This window comes from Lepidochelys kempii, chromosome 1 (genome assembly GCF_965140285.1).
Source record: "Lepidochelys kempii isolate rLepKem1 chromosome 1, rLepKem1.hap1, whole genome shotgun sequence".
In the NCBI taxonomy this organism is placed as follows: Eukaryota; Metazoa; Chordata; order Testudines; family Cheloniidae; genus Lepidochelys; species Lepidochelys kempii.
In genome coordinates this window covers 158,837,572-158,859,966 of record NC_136380.1, presented here as the reverse complement: position 1 = coordinate 158,859,966, position 22,395 = coordinate 158,837,572, and the positions used below count along the sequence as shown (strand labels likewise).

Sequence of the window (22,395 nt, the reverse complement as noted above, 5' to 3'; positions counted from 1 at the left end):
TTTTAAGAACTCAAAAAGGGAGTGATGGGTGGAGCCCATCCCCTTATTACTGTATCCACCATTTAGGCCCAATATCTGACAGTTCCACTCACAATGCAGGTAAATTTGTAGGCCCAATTATCAGAACACATCCTTGCTCAAATTAAGTAGTATCTCATTTGTCAAATAGTCTGTGATCTTACCAACAGAACTGAAAAAAACCTTCCCTTCTATGCAATTTTCACTAAAAATATCAATAAAAAATTTGCTTAAAATCCCCATTTTATCTATATAAAAAATTAAACTATCAGCATAGCAAAGAGTGAAACACTGAGGAAAGAGTTTAATTTAGAGCTTGTTTTTAATTCCACTTCCTCAGTGTTTTAAACTATTTATCTGTTGTCAAACCCATGTGAGTGGATGTGTTTTAATCTTAATTTAGAATATTCTCTGTGTTAGTACCCCTGTCAGTAAATATGAATGTTTTTAATTATTTTTTCCGGTATATTTGATTTATTTACATATATTAACTATTCTTTAGAATCTTCAACAAAGAGTATGTCTGAATTCTAAGGCCCAGAACACTGCTCCTTGATTGATAAGTAAGCCTTTTCCGGAATTTATTCACTGTGCTGTATTTAATAATTCTTGGGTGCCTACATGTTTATAAAACTCCAGATATTCTCGGAAACCATCTCCTTAACATACATACATATATATAAAATGCTTACTTGGGAAACTAATAAGGGATGATTTTTACAGCAACTGTTTTCCATTGGGGAATCAAGAGGGAAGAATGATTGTGGGGTAAGAAGAACAGGCGCCGACTCCGTGGGTATTCCAGGGCTGGAGCATCCAGGAAAAAAAATTAGTGGGTGCTTAGCACACACTGGCAGCCAGCTTCCCCCCCCCAGTGCCTCCCGTCCGCCTGCGGCCCCGCCGATCAACTTCTACCCCTCCCTCCTAGTGCCTCCCGCCTGCGGCGATCAGCTGTTTCGTGGTATGCAGACAGCGTGGGGGAGGAGGGGGCGGAACTGGGCGGGGGGCTGAGCACTGCTGGGGCCCGGAGGAAGCCGGCACCTGTGGTAAGAAGGACCCACTGAGCGAGTTTATCTTAAAGAATTGTTAGTCCTCTTAGCTGTAAATAATCGTGCCTTCACACACAAATCAGGTAAACGGAGACTCTATAGAAATGACATCACAACATATGTTTCTGGGACAATATTCTTGGCAACGAAGTTTCCTTTGTCTGAAACCCTATATAATGATACTGGTATGGAAACTTAGTTGGGGCAATGAAGATTGCGCGTCCCTTCCAGATGCAGGGGAGAGACTCATCCTGATCTTAGTCTGACAATAAAGGGTGGTAATGTATCTATTTCATTCTGTATTCTATATACTGCTGTACTAATCTCTGATTGATAATCTTAGATTAAATAATTCCAGTTGAGCCTGTTATTTCAACAGAACTGAGGCATCAACTCAGACATGCAACATCAGTTACAAATACTTTACATGTATATTGCACCTTTCATTCTGTAAGAGCCTAAAGAGCTAAACTAGGTATTAGAATTTAAAGATCACATACTCAGCAACGAAATGCAGCCACCTCTGGGGAAGACTACATTAGTTCATAGATTTTAAGGGGCAGAATGGACTGTTATGATCATTTAGTCTGACCATCTACATAAACACAGGTCATTACATTTCACCCAGATTAGAGCAGCAATTTTAGTCTAGCAATACTAGGAGGGGAAGTGGAGAGTTTAGGTAGATTCAATGCAATTACCCAAGCTAGATTTTTGACCAAGACACTGTGGCTAACACTTCTCTTGTAGGACCAGCTGCTGATATCCTTACCTACACTGAGTAACACTTACTTCATGAGCAGTCCCACTGGAATCAGTGAGATTACTTTAAGACTAAGGTGCTAGTCAACATGTGTAAAGGTATCAAAATCAGGCCCATTATAATAGTGAGATGGGATCCTTAATGACCATGAGTGCCGGAGTCCAATTCTGTCTCAGTAAATTTCACACATGGTAGAGAGGGCCTGGCAAGGATCTCCACATCACTGAAGTAACTCAAGGGACTGCAGGAAGATTGGGGACATGCTGGGGTCTCTAAAAGAAAAGGAGTACTTGTGGCACCTTAGAGACTAACAAATTTATTTGAGCATAAGCTTTTGTGAGCTACAGCTCACTTCATCAGATCATTTCCTGTGCACTGTGGAAGGGAGCTGCCTGCCAGCCCCAAACAGACCAGCACTCAGTAAAGGTTTGGGAGGACCAAGAGAGGGTGGTCTGGGGAAGGGCTATGGGATCTCCAGCTTTGCATATTCAGTGGCCCTAACACCCCATACAGGAGGTGTAAAGTGGCGAGGGCCTCTATTCCTGCCTTTGGCTGGGGTCGTGTCTGCAGAGGAGCTGTATGGCAGCCACATGTGGGTTGGAAGTACTGAATCCCAGCCTCCTCGATTCCCACTTAGTATCCCGCACAAAGCCCATTGATTCGGGCTTTGTGTGGGTTTCTGCTGTTTGTTTGTGGCTTTGGGGCTGGTAGGTGGATAGGAAGCTATACAATTGTGTCCTCTGATCATTATACATGTACACACAGAACTGTATAGAGATAAACAGAATAAACGGGCAAACACGGGGCTTGATACGGCATTGTAATATACTGTTTATATAGAAATGTATATACAAGTTTTCATGCACACAATGTAGCTATTGTTTGCTGTAGATAGGTGTGTGGGTGGGGTGGGTTCAGTTAGTATGGGTATCCGTATGTAAATGAAGAGCTGACATCTTTTCTAGATACAATACAACATTGCCTTTGCTCAGAGCTTTGTTTTTGGTATATTGTGAATAGATTACAAGCTGAAATCTTGCAGGTTTTTAATCAATTTTGAGACTATCTGATTTAAGCTGTGATTTGTTCCATCTCTCATACTGCTTGTGTTTTCTTTACCCACATTCCATTTATATGGCTTCCTTTTGACTGGGTATGACTGGAGGATAGCTAATGTGACGCCAATTTTTAAGAAGGGCTCCAGAGGTGATCCCAGCAATTACAGGCCTGTAAGCCTGACTTCAGTACTGGGCATACTGGTTGAAACTATAATAAAGAACAATATTGTCAGACATAAAAATGAACATAATTTGTTGAGGAAGAGTCAACATGGTTTTTGTAAAGGGAAATCATGCCTTGCCAATCTACAAGAATTCTTTGAGGGGGTCAACAAGCATGTGGACCAAGGGGATCTAGTGGATATAGTGTACTTAGACCTTTAGAAAGTCTTTGACAAGGTCCCTCACCAAAGACTCTTACGTAAAGTAAGCTGCCACAGTATAAAGAGGGAAGGTGCTCTCATGGGTTGGTAACTGGTTAAAATATAGGAGACAAAGGGTAGGTATAAATGGTCAGTTTTCAGAATGGAGAGAGGTAAATAGTGGTGGCCCCCAGGGGTCTGTTCAGGGACCAGTCCTATTCAACATATTCATAAATGATCTGAAAAAAGGGGTAAACAGTGAGGTGGCAAAATTTGAATTTGCAGATGATACAAAACTACTCAAGATAGTGACATCCCACGCAGACTGCAAAGAGCTACAAAAGGATCTCTCAAAACTAGGTGACTGGGCAACAAAATGGCAGACAAAATTTAATGTTGATAAATGCAAAGTAATGCAAATTGGAAAGCATAATCTTAACTATACATATAAAATGATGGGGTCTAAATTAGCTGTTACTACTCAAGAAAGAGATTTTGGAGTCATTGTGGATAGTTCTCTGAAAACATCCACTCAATGTGCAGTGGCAGTCAAAAAAGCTAACAGAATGCTGAGAATAATTAAGAATGGGATAGATAATAGGACAGAAAATATCATGTAGCCTCTATATAAATCCATGGTATGCCCACATCTTGAATACTGTGTGCAGATGTGGTCGCCCCATCTCAAAAAAGATATATTGGAATTGGAAAAGGTTCAGAAAAGGGTAACAAAAATTATTAGGGAAGGCTTCTGTATGAGAAGAGATTAATAAGACTGGGACTTTTCAGCTTGGAAAAGAGACAGGTAATGGGAGATATGATTGAGGTCTATAAAATCATGACTGGTATAGAGAAAGAGTAGCAGCTGTGTTAGTCTGTATCCGCAAAAAGAAAAGGAGTACTTGTGGCCCCTTAGAGACTAACAAATTTATCTGAGCATAAGCTTTCGTGAGCTACAGCTCACTTCATCAGATGCTTATGCTCAAATAAATTTGTTAGTCTCTAAGGGGCCACAAGTACTCCTTTTCTTTTTGGTGTAGAGAAAATAGATAAGGAATTGTTGTTTACTACTTCTCATAACATAAGAACTAGGGGTCACCAAATGAAATTAATTAGGCATTAATTAATGAATTATTTTGCTCCAGATCTAAAGGCAGGGAGAGGTCACTGTTTTCATGTGTTTTTAAACCATGGAAATTAACAGACAAAAGGCTCTCTCAGTGCAGGTTGCTATCTGTGTATCTACGAAGGAACTGCATATTTAAAAAAAATCTATGCATTTTAAGTCCGGAAATGAACAGTTAAGGCAAGATAAACATTCCAATATATTCATAGTCCATACAATCTCTTAGACAAACATAGCCATGTAAAATATGCCATTGCATATGCCAAAACCAACTTTAATTCCACCCCTGTCGACTCATTTAGGAAGCTCTTGTAAAATAATACATGGCCCATTGTGGTATATTTTACACGGTTAGAGTCAGTGCTGGGAGAGGATTGTGTCAATTTTGTCACACCCATGAGATAAAATGGAAAGATTAGATACCTCAGATCAACCGAATGTGCACACACACACAACCTGGAGGTGGGCCCGACCCAAAAACCTGAATTCAAATACACAACAGAGTTGAGAAACTCTAGAACTGGATTCAGATCTGAGGTTCAGACCCTGTTTCACCAAAAATGAAGAGACTCAAAAGAATATATATGTATATTTTGCTTCTTGTGGAAGAATGTGTCTGGATCTTCTAATATGGCCTGATGTCTGCAATACTCCCTATAGTCAGCATTTGTATTCTCTGAGATGGGATCATGCTTAGTAAATACATTACTAAGAAGTGTTCATTACTATTGTTAGTATGAAGGGGAAGGATGAACCAATTTAGACAAAGTGAAACCCAACCAGAACTTGGCCTAGATTAGTTGCAGTAGAGCTGGTTGAAAATGTTCATGCTTAAAAGAGGAAATGTGGGCAATTTTTTAAAAAAGGAACTGTAATAGCAGTGTGATTTCTTGGGTTTGGGAATTTTTTCATAGTCAGTATTTGGTTGGTTGACTTAGTCACATGGTGGGACTTTCATAGTCAACATTTTGTTTTCAACATGTTTCTATTTTGAAACTCAAACTTTTTTTTGTTTTTGGAAAAAATCTGATTTTTCAGAAATGAAAATATTTCTGTCTGAAAAGATTCATGGCAATTTTTGAAAAATAAAAATTTCACTCCATTTCCAAAACCAGAAGAATGAAATAATCTTCAGGAAAAATGGTTTTGAATTTTTGACCATCTATATATAAGTGTTTAGAAAGGCAGATGAACACCAGTGGGGTAGTGAAACCCACAGGGAGAGGCTCACTGGGCCTAGTAGGCTATGGGAGGGGAAAGAAGACCATCACCCTTTCCTCTCAGGATGATAAGCTAAATAGCAGGAGCGTAGGCCTCTGAGTGGAGTGGAAGGAGGATGTTCCAGGAGGCTTCTTGGATATCCCCAATATTTAAACCTTCTCCCACACACTTTTATAAAGTACACTAAGTATAGAATCCAGAGAGGGTTCAACGTTTGGTACAAATCTAAGTCCTGTGGCCTAATGCTTTAACAACTAAGGAACTCTCTGCTTTCATCTATTGAGGAACAGAAAGAAGAATGGCTGCTGAGCTGCTTTGTCTGTATAAGCTTAGGGCTGCCAATTTTCTAATTGCATAAAACCAAACACCCCAGCCCTGTCCCTGCCCCAGGGCCCTGCTCACTACATTTCCCCCTTCCTCGGTGGCTCGCTCTCCCCCCCCTCGCTCATTTTCACTGGTTCTGGGTTAGGAGGTTAGGGTGTGGGAGGGGGTCAGGGCTTCGGCTGGGGGTGCAGGCTCTGGGGTGGGGCTGGGGATGAGAGTCTTGGGGTGCAGGACAGGACTCCAGGCTGGGGGGTGGGGCCAAGGGATTCGGAGTGTGGGAGGGGGCTGTGGGTTGAGGCAGGGGGTTGGGGTGCAGGAGGTGGTACTGGCTCTGGGGTGGGGGTACGGGCTCTGGAGTGGGGCAAGGGATGAGGGGTTCAGGGTGTGGGAAGGGGCTCTGGGCTGGGGTTGCGGTGCAGGGGGTGAGGGCTCCAGCTGAGGGTGCAGGCTCTGGGCTGGGGCTGGGAATGAGGGGTCTGGGATGCAGGAGGGGGCTCCAGGTTTGTGGGGGCTCAGGGCTGGGGGTTGGGCTCGGGTTTGGGGCATGGATTTACTTCGGGCAGCTCCCGGTAAACAGCGCAGCAGGGCTGAGGCAGGCTCCCTGCCAGTCTTGGCACCACGCTGTGCCCCAGAAGTGGCCAGCAGCAGGTCCGGCTCCTGGGTTCGGGGGGGAGGGGGCAGGAGGCTCTGTGCATAGCTCTTCCCCACAGGCACTGCCCCCCCCAGCTCCCATTGTCTGCGGTTCCCAGCTAATGGGAGTGCGGAGGCAGTGCTCTGGGTGGGAGCAGCACATGGATCCCCATGGCTCCCCTGCCTAGAAGCCGGACCTGGTGGCCACTTCCGGGGCACAGCGCAGTGCCAGGATAGGTAGGCCTTAGCCTTACAGCACTGCCGACTGGACTTTTAACGGCACGGTTGGCTGTGCTGACCGGAGCCACCAGGGACCCTTTTTGACCTGGTGTTCCGGTTGAAAACCAGATACCTGGCAATCCTACGTAAGCTATTTACCCAGAATTCCAGATGGACAGAAGAGGCAGAGGGAAAGAAGTTTCCTCTCTCTATCTAGTGGTGGACAGGAGAATGTATGGCTACAGAGAACTTCTTTTGCATAAAATTTCAATGTACAACTTCTCCAGTAACACTGTGGAGTCCCCCTAATTGTACACAGACTCAGAATTGGTTGGAATTGAACTGTGAGAGGAGAGAGGATAGAAAGAGCTCATACTTTAGGATGGGGAGTACATGCCCGGTAGCAAGGACTGTGTTCAAAGGTTCCCCTCTACTAAGGATCCTTTGTTGGAAGGAGTCTTTCATTGGGGAATGATGCAGGGAGCAGAGATGAGTAAGCTCTGGTAAGGCTGCTCCTACCCAGCCACTAAAGAAAGCTGTACTCCAAAATCTAAGTTAGGTGGTAGAGCATCAGGGCAGGACTAACCAACACTCAAGAGATTGGAGAGAGGCTCTAAGGACTCTGGGACTGCACTACACACTGACACCAAACCACGAGTAGGGTTTTGCAAAGGGAGAAGTGATATGATAAAGGACATTTGCATATTTACAAATTCCAAGGCCAGAAGGGTCCATTGTGGTCATCTGGTCTGGCCTCCTGTATAACACAGGCCACAGAACTTCCCTAAAATAATTCCTAGAACAGATCTTCTAGAAAGCAATCCAATAATAGTACTGCCCAATCTCACAGGACTGTTCGGAGGATAACTATGCTAAAGTTTATGAGGTGCTCAGATTTTATAGCAATGGACCACAGAACATAGCTGGATTAAGTGCTTCCTGCCCATCTCTCAGTAGGGCCCTTTGGATTATTTCTCTTCTTGCTGGCAGCCACAGCTCCTCCCAGTTCAGTGTCCTCTGGGAATTTCTCTTCGCTGTTGGACATTCACTCCAGCAGATGAGGAACTGAGTTAACAGACTACTGACAAAGTTACAGTGTTATTTATCATTCATATAGCTATATTGATGCTCTGTTCTCTTTTTACCCTTAATAAAGCTTTCTTTGTTTCATACACACACTTGGTGCTTGTGAATGGGGAAGTATTGCAAATAAGTGCATCCAGGGAAGATATTTAGTGATTCTAGAAATTCTACATGAGGGCAAGAGATGGTGGTGTTTGTTTGTAAGTTTTAAGAGGGATCCCTAGATTTGTGGAACTTGGCCTTTGTTACTGCTATTAATCACCTGGCAAATGGCTACATAATAAGCATTTCACACATTGTCCCCAGCACCTTCTAATTAAACACTCAAGCTTATAAATGGATCCCATTCTCCTAAATTCAGTCACTCAGCATATGTCAGACAGGGCTGGGCTCAGAACTTCCTTACAGCTGAGGGTTACTGCTAGAGCCCAGGAGGCGGTCAGTTGGCAGTAACAAGTGTCTGCTCCCCAGGTTGCGCCTGGTTTAAATGTGCTTTAAGGCTGGTGATGAAGAGGAAGTCACCCATAAGAAAGGCAGTGATAGCTCAATAGATCAGACCATGAAACCATGATTTGACTACTGAGAACTAGTCGGCAGGATGAACCTACTGCTGTAGCCAAACACTACTATTGGCACTGGTTTGAAATTTCTGGATGGACAGGTTCCGCCAGAAAATGCCAATTTGTAAGAAATTGAAATGTTCAACAGAAACCAGTTTGTTTTGATGGAAGTTCCATGGAAAACTAGACAGGTTTCAGTCAGAAACTTACCTGATGTCCTGCCAGTCTACCTACCTCCCTAAGTCCTTGGTAGCCCATATGGATGGCTGCTGGGGAGCCCAGGGTCCCTGACTCTACAGCAGCCTATTGGCTCCCAGGGCCGCCTGATGAACTGGCTAGAGAGCAAGTTGAAAAACTCTGTTTCAGTTGATCTGAAATGGAATTTCTTCTGTCTTTCCCTCCTGCAAAAAATATTTTTTGACCTTTTGTCCTGATTTTTCATGGTGGAAAAGACTGAATTTAGAATGGCTATAAAACAATACATGTGAGAGAAGTGACTGTTCAGACCCACAGACAGGCTACATTGCCTCTGATACCAGCAGTCTACTCCTGTGTTCCTTCCCCTGCCTTGTGGTGTCTCATTGGTACTCCTTTTGTGGTCAAAGATTGATCAATCAGCTTCTTCCCTCCCCACCCCATCCTCTCGTCTCTTTCTTCTCCTTGTCTTATTTTGGCTTTCTGTTTGTCTCTGCTAGGATAGTGCTACCTACAGGAGAGGAGGAAGTACTGCCACCAGATTCAGTCCAATACTTCCTCCAGCTAATACTGGTACTGCTAGACTATGTCAGTATCACCTGGCACTAGAAGGCTGGTTGCCAGAGGTGCATATCACAGGGAATTGAGAGAGGTTTTGGAGCTAAGAAAGGAGATTGTTTCTTCTTGGCATACACTTTGTCCTGGACTTCAGGAATGATTTCCCGGTGCTTCATGCTCTTAAAACCAGCTGCTCGGTTACTCCTTGTCACACTCATGGGACGAGCTGTCAGAGTTCAGAATTCCTCAGGTTGACCCCAGGCCTGTGTGCTAAGCAAACCTAATGATGGGGCTCTCAAGGGAAACTCTGCCACACAGAGATAGGTCCATTGCAGTAGCTTCACCTGTTTGTATCTAGGATAGGCCTTAAATAAACAGATCTGGTGTTAGGCATGTTCTGGGAGGCAGAATCCAACAGATCCTAAGTTAAACTTTTTGACTCACAACAAATCTCACTTATGTCACCTTTGAGAAACAGACGGTGGGTGGACTTGGAAGTATCATAGGGACCTATGTGTCACCTGCTCTCTCTTTCTCTTGAGAATGTATACCAAACTGCTCCTTAGTTTATAAATGCAATTTTTTGGAAGGGAAATGTGTACAAACTGCTATATATTTTATATGCTGGTAATTGACATTTTGAAAATAATCACATGCTAAATTTTAGCAAGCAGACCATACAGCCAATAAATATCTCCCAAGTGGAACTGTTTTAATTTAGTTGATTGGTTACTACTGTGGCAGGTACAAGTATAAATAGGAGAACTAAACTCCTGATCGTCCGTCAGCAAGTACCTCGAGCCCCAGATATGTATTTCCCTTCTAATTTTCCTGCAACACTTTTGACCAAATAACTGTTTTGATTATATTGTGAACTGTCATTTTTTTGCCTTTGATTCCCCAGATTGATTGTTATTCAGGGTAGCTGGAAAAAAATATGGCCTGATTTTTTTTCCATTTGCTTCAGTGAGAACAGTGGGTGATTAGTATCTTTGGAAAGCAGATAGTACATCAGAAGGGCCAAGATGGAATTTGAGAAGCAAATAGCCAAAGATAAAGACAAAAACCAAGAAAATCTCGAAGAATATCAGAAGCAAGAAGCCTTTCAGGGTTTATTAAACTACTAGGGAGGAAAAGGACACTGCAGAGACGTTACTAAAAAAATACACCTCAGCCTTTCTAAAAGGGGATGATGGGCAGATACCTACCCCTGAGATACTTTATAGAGGTGGTAATAAAGATGCGGCAGTGCTAGAGTGTGAGGTGTCAACGTAAGACATGTTGGAACAAATGGATAAAATAAAAGAGCAAGAAGTCATCTTGACTGGTTGGTGACTTGGCTGAGCTGCTAACAAAAATCTGTAATAGATAATGAAAATGAATTGCTCTGTTAGTCGACTGGAAGGTAGCCAATGTTGTTGCTATTTTCAAACAGGTGCTTAGGGTGAGCCTGGGAACTACAGATCAGGGAGCCTTACTTCAGGACCAGCTACATTAAGTGAAAAAATAGAGAATTATAAAACACTTACATGATAGCATAAAGAGAGGACCAGCGGTGCTCCTGTAAAGGAAAATTGTTTGTCTAACCTATTGGAATTATTTTCAGGACGTTAACAAATTAGTGGATAAAGGAGAACGAGTAGATATAATTTGTTTGGACTAGAGCTGGTCAGGAATTTTCCAAGGAAACAGGTTTTACTAGGAAAATGCCAATTTGTGGAAATAATGTTTGTGAAAACACATTAGTTTCAACAAACTCCTGAGGAAACATAGGCAGGGATCTGATGGAACTTTGCCTGGTTTCCTGCCAGCTCACATGGTGGACTTCTGGGGAATCTGGCAGACTAGTAAAATGATGGAATCTTAATGACAAAAAGTACTATTTGCATTCTCTGTATGCATCACCTGGATAATAGCATAGCTGGAAGTAGCTCTCACATTAAGCCATTGGGCAAATCTCTTATCTGTGGTGTAATCAAGTAAATTATAAAGTGCATTTTGGTCACAGTTCATCTGTCATGATTATTATTATCTATCAATGAGCAGAGTACTGGGAAAAAAGCATAAACAGAAAAATACACAAAATCTAGGACTCTCTCTTTAACAGGTACAGGTGAACGTGCTGTGGATGTAAAGGAAAGAAAGAACTGTTGTTATTCAGGCATTTGAGAAAAAGAATGCCAAACTAAGGGATGTTGTTTTGATTCAGAATACCCAGGTGTGCCCTGGTGTTTCCATCCTCCGATAAAAAAAGGTAACATATCTCTATGAAATGTGTATAATTATCCCATTGCTTGAATACACGAAACTAATGGTAGTGGAGGGTGATCCTGTGTTCTCCCCGGCCTGCATTATGCTTTGTGTGATGCTGGCAAATCCCTTTTTGACAGAACTTCATGAGTTTTTCCTTTATTTGATTTTCTGTCTCTCCTATACAGACACACTCACGCCCACACTATTACATGCTGCACAGCGTGGTTCATCCTTAATTGGCTACTACATACTAGTACTAGTCCAATCTCATTTTTAGTGGACTACATGTGCCTAATTCAAAATAGCCAATGCTGTGTTATGTGGAGAGGATACCCTTACATATGGCACGAGCCAGCTCCCATTACATCAATGGGGAAATGTAATTTAATTTTAATTTAGATTAAAAATCTAAATAATTTCCATGAACATTTTTATGGAATAAAATAAAATAAAATATTTTGACTATTTTTTTAAAACCAGCTTTTCATGCTGGTTGTAAACTTGAGGGTAGGGAGAGGAATAATAATAATAATAAATTGTATAAAAATGTTTGCAGTTTTTTGTTAGAATATCTTTTCAACTAGCTGTAGTGAAGTTATTTTTCTCCTGCTGATAATAGCCCACCTTAATTGATTAGTCTTGTTGCAGTTGGTATGGCAACACCCATTGTTTCATGTTCTCTGTGTATATGTATCTTCCTACTGTATTTTCCATTCCATGCACCTGATGAAGTGGGTTTTAGCCCACGAAAGCTTATGCCCAAATCAATTTGTTAGTCTCTAAGGTCCCACAAGTACTCCTCGTTCTTTTTGCTGATACAGACTAACGCGGCTACCTCTCTGAAACATATTACAAGTAGTAGTTCTGCAGTTTCCCATCTGAAGTCTTCAAAACTTTTGGGTGAATACCGTCTGGTCCTGGTGACTTATTACAGTTTTTGTGACAGTCTGAATGACTCTCTTCTGTACTGTGAGGGTAGTATTATCTGCAGGCAAAGGCTTAAAAACGTAAGTGTCATTTAAGCCAAAATTTTCAAACTATGGTGCCTAAGGTCAGACACCTAAATCCACATTCAGGGCACTTAATAAACAGCCTGGTCATAAAAGTACTGAATATCCACAAACCAGTGTGAGCTGTGGATGTTCAGCCCTCTTTAAAATAAAATAATAATAATAAAAATGATAAAAAAATTAAACCACTTATTTAGGTATTTCTTCACCCTCTACTTGTGATATCTGGGTAACTGCATCCGCAAATACAAATTCAACTCTATGCAGATGACTCAAATCTACCTCTCTGCTGCAGACCCAACTCCTTCTGTCCAAACTAAAATCTCAACCCGTCTCTCTGACATCTCCTCACAGCTGTATGTCAGCTCAAGCGCAAGATGGCTAAAACAGAACTCTTAATCTTCCCACACCCCGAAACACGCTCCACTACTTCTACCTCGATCAGTGTGGACAATACCATCATTTTGCCTGTCATTCAGGACTTTGACCTGGGCATCATCTTTTACTCAGACCTCTCTCTAGAACTCACCAGGGGCTTTGCAGACTCAGCTAAACCACACAAAGACACTTCTAATGTGGAATAAGAGTGTCACATGGGGAGTTCGTGTGGAATAGCTATTGCACTTTAAAGTCACACTTTAGTTTATTCTGCACTAACTTCTCTGTGTAGATAAGCCCTAAGTCTTGCCAGTTCTTTCCGTATCATGTCTCTGATTCTTCCCTTTTCTTAAACTAAAACTCTTATCCAGGCTCTCACCTTGTATCTTGATACTACAATATCCTTTTCTTTGGCCAGGACAAATGCAATCTTGCCCCACTCACAACCATTCAGAATACTGCTGCAGAGTTAATTTTCCTAGCCCATTGTTTTGACCGTGGCCTCTCTTCACATCCCTCCGCTGGCTCTCTCTTCATGGTCATATCAAACATAAGTTACTTATCTTCATTTTCTGGGCCTTTCATGACCTATCATCTCTCATTCAGTATTCAAAGGGCAACTCACACCTCTGATCAGCCCATGATACCAGCCTCCATCTAATGCCCCTTTTTGCGTTCTCCTGTGCAGCATCTCACACTTGGGAGGAGCTCCCGGTAAATGTCTGCAAAGCCAAATAATTTTTCTCCTTCAAATCCCTCCTTAAAATTCTCCTTTGATATATCTACAAAAAACTTGACAATGGTTAGGCTGTTGGTGTGCTGAGACCACTGCCTATCATACTGACCAATATTGTCTCATTGTTTCCTGTCAGTCTGCATCCATCTCTTGTCTCTTATACGTCAGTTGTAAGCTTTTTGGGGCAGGGACTATCTTTTGTTCTAGGTTTGTACAGTGCGTAGCACAGGGGCATAGCCACAGCTGGGCGGGGGCCCACCCACTTAGCATCCGGGTCCACACAAATCAGGACCAGAGCTCCCCAAATCCACAGGCTGGGATGGGGTGAGTCTTTCCAGGCGGAGGGTGTGCTTCATGGGGGTGGGTCTGGGCACGGCTGGCGCTAGGGCCGGAGCAGCAGCACACGGCACTGGCAGGAGAGGGACGCGGCCAGCCGGGCGGACAGACCCTAAGACAGGATGGATCTTGAGCCCCGGCAGGGCCCCCCCTCTACCCCATGGGGGTGCCCTGCAGCCTCATCTTCTGGTGCCTTCTGAGTGGTGAGGGCTGACTGGAAGGATGGGGGGAGACAGGCCCCCCATCATTGCCTGCCCACCCAGTTTTCCTGTCCTAGCTACACCACTGGCCTAACACAATGGGGCCTGGAACTCTTATGCACTTGTACAATACAAATAATAGGACTTGAACCCGGATCTTCCACATCCCAGGTGAATCCCCTAACCACTGGACTATTAGAGAAACATTTGAAGAGACTAGTTTTTGTTCTGATGCAGAATGAAAACAAATGTTAAAACCTCAAGATTTTTCAAGGAATGGAATTCTTATTTTCTGGCCCACCATCGCCCTAAATAAAGTCAAAGATCTTACTCCAAAACACTATAACCAGCCTCTCACTTTAGGACTCTTTTTTAGAGCTTCTCTGACCTCTCAAGGTTGTTTTTAATTTGCTTCCTGTGCCTCAGATGATTACCCATTTGGAAATGAGCTGCACCTGTGCCTTAAACAGATCACTGCTGTTCTGGCTTTTCTAGCCATTAGTAGCCAGGCAACCATCAGCATTAGTTCCTACAGAGGAATACATATTTGCCCAGTACTTCTTTTCCTAGTTTCCTTCCTGCTGGGTGGAAGAAAAGAAGTTGCAGCACATTCAGAAAATGTAAATGCAAAAGAACACTTTACTATGTTTTTTATCATTAATTTCACCTTACCACTTATTCACATGCCTCCAGCCCGAGCCCAGAAGTCTATACAACAATGAAACATGACTGCAGCCTGACCCTGTGACCTCGAGTCAGCTAATATGGGCCCGCTGTGGGTATTTCTTTGCTGTGTAGACATACCCTAAGCATCAGGGCTCATTCTGCTTTATTCCAAATACTTAATCTACCTGGCCACAGTTTTTCTCAAGCAAGTGATCTGTTTCTGATTTGTCTTCTTACATCTGATATATATAGCTAATATTAATTCTTTGCATTTACACACTGCTTTATCATCTGTAGATCTCAGAGCGCTTTACAAAAGGTGAGTAAGCACTTTAATCTTATTTTGCAATTAGCCTAAAAGCTGAGATTTGAAAAACTTTATGAGAGGCAATGTGGTCCAATGGATAAGGTATGAATCCATCAGGGGTTCTGTCCCCAGCTCTGCCCCAGATTTCCCACATAATCATAAGTGAGTCACTTAAATTCTGTTCCTCAGTTGCCCCAGACACTTCACCGTTACAGTGATGTTATTGATCATTATTAGGGCTCTGTGTCTGTCACAGAGGTCGCAAAAGTCAGGAATTCCATGACTTTCTGTGACTTCTGCAGCAGCCAGTGTGTCTGACCCCACGGCTGCCCAAGCAGCTGGCTCTGGAGCCAGCTGCTCATGTGGCCCCCAGGACAGCCCCACCAGCCACTGCTCCAGGCAGCGGTCCCCGGCCAGCCAGAGTAGCCGCAGTCCGTGGCCCCGGTAGCTGGTACTGCTGACCCCAGGTGACCTCCCAGCAGCGGCTCCCCCATCCCTCCCGGACAGCTCCCCTCAGCAGTGACACCCCCTCTTGTCTCCCCAGCACTCCCCTCCCCCAAGATTTAATCACGGGTATTTTTAGTACAAGTCATGGACAGGTCAGGGGCCATGAATTTTTGTGTATTGCCCGTGACCTGTCCATGACTTTTACTAAAAACACCCGTGACTAAATCCTAGCCTTAATCACTATTTAAAAAGGGTTACTTAGGTTGTATCTTAGCCATCGGTGCTGGGCCTTAGCTGAGCCTTTATCAGTCCTTCTGGATTATGTAGCATCTGCAGTTATCAATAGTGTGACATTTTAAAGACTAAGGCCTAGATTTATGCCATTTAGATAAACCTTGAGAGATAATTATCTGGAAATAAAAGAACGAACAAACTGTTCAGAAACTTCTTCTTCCAGATGTTTTATTGTAAGGTTTTATTTTTACTGTGTGGAGGAGGGAAGTGCAGCTCTGCTTCTCCTCCAGCTTTCTTTATATGGATAGCAGGAGCCCGAAGTGCTACAGACAGGTAGTCAGTTATACACGGGAACTACCATATGACTGAAGTCAGTCATGTGCTTAAGTACCTTACTAAACTGAGGCCTTAGTTCAGAAGTGAGAAAAATGTTAAAAATCCTACATAACTTTTGTCTGCTTTTCAGATTTTTTCCCCTTTTTTCCCCTGAATTATGCACTACCAGAAAGTGCTCATATACTACAGTGATGAGGTGATATAAGAAGCCATATAGAATAGAACTAGTGTCTCAGACATATGGGCACGGAGGCCCAGATATTTAAGTGTTGCAGCACCCAGCATTGTAACACCTAACTGATTTAGGCTCCTAGGTGCCAAAATCCCATTGACAATTGATGGGATTTAGGCTCTTAGGAGCCTAAATCACTCTTGCAAATGGTCTTTATGCTCCTAAATCTATTAAGTATTGCAACACTGAGCACAGCAACACTTATGTCCTTTTAAAAATCTGCTTCCTGGTGGCTTGCCAAAATATCACTTTTTTAATATTAAAAATAATTGATACTGAACGCACCCATGATAGAGTTTCAACTTCCTTCTGATAAGGTTTGGTTGACAGTACGGAATGTAAAATCTGATTGCCATATAAGCTTTAAATCTACACCAGCATTTTCCCACTTTCAAATATTTATTACTTCACTGGACATTGTATGGGCTGGAAAATGTTTTAATCAAAAAGAGATAAATGGAGAGAACTGCCAAAAATGCCTCCTTAGGTAAATGTTATTTGAAACTATTTGGTCAGACAAAACTGCTATAAAACAAAACCCTCTAAGGACATTTTCATCTGTAGACTCACATTCTTCTTAAAGACTGAACACTGAAGACTGCAATGGAAAATAAGGTGTTCTGGTTACTGACCATTTCCCTCATTGTGGGGCTCAGCAATGCCTTGCTGCGTAAGTGCATGTTTAAAATATCATGTTCAGGGCATAAGCTCAAACCACCTGAAATTAATCAACACTAATTCTGAGTATTGTTAAATAAGGTATTTCCCAAGGATCTTACTTTATAATTTCAGTAATGTTAAATATTAAGAAACTATTATGTTGATTGTTATGTTGAGATGTAAAATTTAATGTACTTTAGCTTCATAATGATTCCAAATGGGAAAGAATAAAAATTAGGACCCCTCTAATATTTTTTTCTTGGCATGAGTGGGAAGGATAGAGCAAAGATGTTTGAGATCTAATACATTTATGGTTTTTTTTGTCATGCAGAGATAACTAGATGTGGGTCTGTTCTTCTAACAATAGTGTTTTTTTTCCTGGAGAGATTTGTCCACATAGGGCCCAATTTTGATCTGGATGTTTGTGCAGAATTCTACTGATTTCATTGGAAGCTGTTCGTGTTCAGGGAAAAAAATTATCCCAGAGATGGGAAAAATAGACCTGGAGGAATTAGACATAATACAGTCTTGTGGCAAGGCACACTACCTAGTGTATTAGCAGCATATAGCAATTCTTTCAAGAGCTTAGCTCATGTTTTTGTATTTGCGAGAGTCCTTTTGCAGAAATGTTTGATAGCACTGCTTACACAACAGATCTATATGATAGAAAGATGACATCCTTGTTCCCAAAATATAGTCTTTGGGCCCTTTGCATGTACATGCTTGGGCAGCTGCTCGCAAAAGAGAATACACAATATGCGACACAGCAAAAGTCATTTTTGATAAGGTGAAGCATGTTTTACATACTCCTATGTAGGAACTTATTTTTCTATGGAGTTAATATTATTTAAAGAAAAAAAGTCAGTTACTTTAGAACCAGAATTAAGGTTTTGCAAATCTTATTGGGAATTACTTCAAAATTTTACAAATTTATAAACAGTTCTTGTTTGGGCTTTAAGCTTCGAGCAGTCCAAACGCTGGAATCCAAACATTGTTCTATTGTAGGGGAGCTATCTGCCTATCTTAGAATTTTATATTGCTGCCCATCCCCATATCATCCGAAAGCCTTCCATGAATATAGGCTAGCAACAGTGAGGCCCCTAGAGGACTTCATGCTAGACTGACTAGTCCATTTTCATGGTCCAAGTTAAATGCATTCTAAAGTACTGTATATAAACCAGCATATATAATGTACATACTTCAGATTTTAGTTATATTTATATTGTTAAAAATACAAGGAATTTTAATACACAAATTTATAAGACGCAGTACTGCAAAATCCTTATTATGCAACCCTCAAAAAGCTTTTCCTAAGGTCCCGATCATGCTCCCATTAAAGTAAATGGAAAATTTCATTGACTTCAATCTGCAAGATCAGGCCTTAGGAGCTGCAGAACCAGGTTGTGCCTATTTGTTCCCATGAACTCGGATGGGCTCCCCTCCGGAAATCCACCCAGCTTTCGAAAAGGGCCTGCTCCTCAAAACCAGGTTGTGAGTGTGTCTTAAGTACTTACATAGCACCATACATGTACACCGTGCTTTACAAAGCATGAACAAAGACAAGATTCCTGCTACATGGAATTTACTGTCTAGAAAGGGTAAGAGAATCGTGTCAAGTCAAATCTCCAGAGAGTCTAGGTATTCCAGACCTGAAGTTTGGAAAACACGCCACTCCCAATAAGTAAAGTAGCAAGAAAACAATTTCAAATAAACAAAAAATAAAAAGGACTAGTTTTCACATCTGTGGTATTAGATGATTTAAGCAAAGTACTCGATATAGTAAACCAGTTCCCACTTTTGCATTTCTACTTTGATTTTTGCCAGTCTGCTCTCACTTTTCATTGGGATTTTACACAAATGTAACTCCATTGATTTCAGTGCAGCTTCTTTCAATTTACAGTAACTACAAAATTAGGGACAAATTCTTCTCTGGGGTATTTGCCTGGGGTACTACTGACATAGCTGGAATTCGGCTCTTAGTATTTTACAATTACAAATTTGTACTACCAGTAGTTGTATAATTTTTGTAGTGAAGTAAAACTACTGTACAGTAATGCTTACTGTTACTGTGCTGGAGGGAGGCTTCTTTTGGAGAAAGAATGCCAATCATTACAAAGCTGTCTAGTGGTTTCATAGTGGTATAGGATGACCAGATAGCAAGTGTGAAAAATCAGGACAGAGGGTGGGGGGTACTTGGCAGCTATATAAGAAAAAGCCTCAAATATCAGGTCTGTCCCTATAAAATTGGGACATCTGGTCACCCTATAGTGGTAAGAGCAAATATTCAGCAGTCTCAGGACACTAGACTCATTTAAATTGTGAATTTGAACGTATTTCTTCTGCAATATAAGTCTAAGGAAATAACCCATTTCACTGCTTGGTCCCCTGCTGAGGGACTGTTTTGAGCTGGGTCTATTTATAGTTTAAGGTAATAAATTGTTTAGGTTTACAAAAGTGCTTGATGTGGCTGAAAGTGTCATTTACAGGCCGGTGCAATTTAACAGATTCATAATGATTTAAGGAAAAATATGTTAGGCTGTTTACCTTGTACTTCGTTTTAAATAGCTCCAGGTGAATGTGATGTGCAGCCAAAAGCAAGAGAAAACTGTGGGTATCCAGGCATCACTGAAATTGAATGTAGTGCAAGACAATGCTGCTTTAATTCAGATGCTCCAGATAGCCCCTGGTGTTTCAAACCAGTTCCAGTAGAAGGTAAGTGTGTGAAGGATGTCAGTTTTTTCAGTGCTGGCAGACAGACTTATTTGTATAAATCCCAGTTCTGCAAGGTGTTGAGCATCTTCCCCTTCCATTAAAGTCAATGCAGCAACTTTCAGGAGGAGTCCTGTGATCAGTTAAATGTCATGCTAAGGTAGGGATTGGTGCTGTCTTCTGCATGGTGACGTTACCATCTTGTGAATGCAACCATATAACTAAATGCATTCTTACACACTAGTGTGTACAGAAGCCACACGGTGAAGCAGAAATGACATTTTAGTAAATCAGTAGATTTCAAAGATAAATGGAAGATTACAAATGTGACTGCCTTAGAGAGATTGGTCATCTACAATTAATAGATACATTGAAAGAAGAGGAGGAAACAGAGGAAAAACTGAGAGGATTTGGGAGGTTGAGGAGAATCTTGTTTAAACTGGTTTTCAGTTTTTCCCTCTCATTTATTTTTTCATTTCCTTCCTATTCAACACCATCTGGCACCCCCTTATGTGAAAATATTTAGAGTTCAGTTACTAATTTGTTTCCTCTATTGCTGACGGGGAAAATTAAACATAGTCCTAACTTTCAGAATGATGTCAGTGTTTGTGAAATGGGTGTTGTTGAAATTGTTTGAGATAGGTAACGCACTGGGCAGTAGTCATTTTCATTTTTTTCCTTCTCCACCCAGAATGTCAACTATAAAATGGATCTTCTCTAGAAACGTGTCTCTCACGGTGGAGTTCTTCATTATGACAATGACAAAGTGCACTCATCTGTACAATGTATGCAAGCTGCAATGATGCTGATTTCCATGCAGGTCATTTCTGATCCCTCTGTTTTCTTTACAATGACATAGTTTACCACTGCAGTCTTTTTTCTATACTTTAGTATCATGTACCTGCCTGAAACAATAAAAGCAGCAAAACAAAAATTGCTAGATGCTTCTTTGGTATTTTTGTGCTCTAAATAGGTTGCCCTTTCCTGGAAAGTGGATATTTCTCTCTCTGACTTCCCAAGAGAAACCAATTACTGTCAGTTCTGGAGAAAAATACATCATCCTATTGTCAATACAAATACTACAGATTAAAACATTACCAAAAAGATGAAACTAGCGCAAGTTGGGTATGAATTAAAATTACCAGCTAAAGACTTTTCTGTGGCCTACATGATCATAGTCTATTTCCAAATGGACAAGTATCCACATGGCTAACCCATCACATATGGCATGGATTGATAAATTTGTTGGCTGTCTTAACAGAGACACAAGGACTCAATGGACCAAGGAGACTGAACTACCTCCTCACCCCGCAGGTACTTCCTCCAGATCATGGTTAAAGCACCTGGACAGGGCAATGTGGACAAGTATGCAATGCTACTACCCATGCTGCTGGAGATTTTAGTCTCCAGGGCTTTCATGCTAGAACTTTTCACGAGCACTAGATGTGCTCAAACAAACCTTGTTTAGATGACGAGAACTGATGAACTAATCAGATAATTCTGTGTCACTTGGATTTGATTTCATGATATGCACTTGCAAAGGATTCCTGTCATGGAAAAAATGCCATGAGCTCAATCCATTTCCCACTGAAGTCTTTTCATTGACTGAGAGTTGATCAGGGCCCATGTTTGTAATGAACTGGAGCTTGGAATCCATCTTTCCAGTCACACCCTCATTGCAGATTTCCTCTGCCTTTAAATTCAGCTTTCTAGCTGTGTCTTGGACAAAATGGTTAATCCCTATTGACACCAGACATATCTTTGTGCTTTTATCCTATACAAACCCCCCACTGATTGTTGATAAAGAAAATAAATAAATGGCAATTTAAGCTTTACATTTCTCAGATGCAATTGCACAGCCTGATCAGAAATAGCCTGCCAGTTTCCACATTTAAAACTGAAGTCACCCCGTAGATAGCTTTACCTTCAATAGACATCAATAATAATTATTTATTTATATATATGGTCATACTTCCTAGAGGTCTGGGCCTAATTCTCATAGATATTAAGGTCAGAAGGGACCATTATGATCATCTAGTCTGGCCTCCTGCACAATGCAGGCCACAGAATCTCATCCATCCACTCCTGCAATAAACCTCTCACCGATGTCTGAACTATTTGTCTTGCATCTTATTCCAGTGCTTAGTCACCCTGACAGTAAGGAAGTTTTTCCTAATGTCCAACCTAAACCTCTCGTTGCAATCTAAGCCCATTGCTTCTTGTCCTAGTCTCAGAGGTTAAGAAAAAGAAAATTCTCCCTCTTCCTTGTAACAGCCTTTTACATACTTCAAAACTGTTATCAAGTCTCCCCTTAGTCTTCTCTTTTCCAGACTAAACAAAAGAAATTTTTTAAATCTTCCCTCATAGTTCGTGCTTTCTAGACCTTTAATCATTTTTGTCGCTCTTCTCTGGACTTTCTCCAATTTGTTCACATCCTTCCTGAAATGTGGTGCCCAGAACTGGACACAATACACCAGCTGAGGCCTAATCATTGCGGAGTAGAGCGGAAGAATTACTTCTCGTGTTTTGCTTACAATACTCCTGCTAACACATCCCAGAATGATGTTCGCTTTTTTTGCAACAGTGTTACACTGTTGACTCATATTTAGCTTGTGGTCCACTGACCCCCAGCTCCCTTTCCTCAGTACTCCTTCCTAGGTAGTCATCTCCCCTTTTTGTACATGTGCTAATATAAACACACAGAAGCTCATACATAAACAACTCC

At 41.7% G+C, this 22,395-nt stretch overlaps 1 long non-coding RNA gene across 1 annotated transcript; it reads left to right on the top strand.

Annotated features, from left to right (window-relative positions):
* The first annotated feature begins 1,052 nt into the window (after positions 1-1,052).
* On the top strand, positions 1,053-19,572 carry LOC144930901 (uncharacterized). Its single transcript, XR_013636375.1, has 3 exons — positions 1,053-1,150; positions 11,274-11,420; positions 19,527-19,572. It is a non-coding gene; the product is annotated as an uncharacterized LOC144930901 (long non-coding RNA).
* The last annotated feature ends 2,823 nt before the right edge of the window (positions 19,573-22,395 follow it).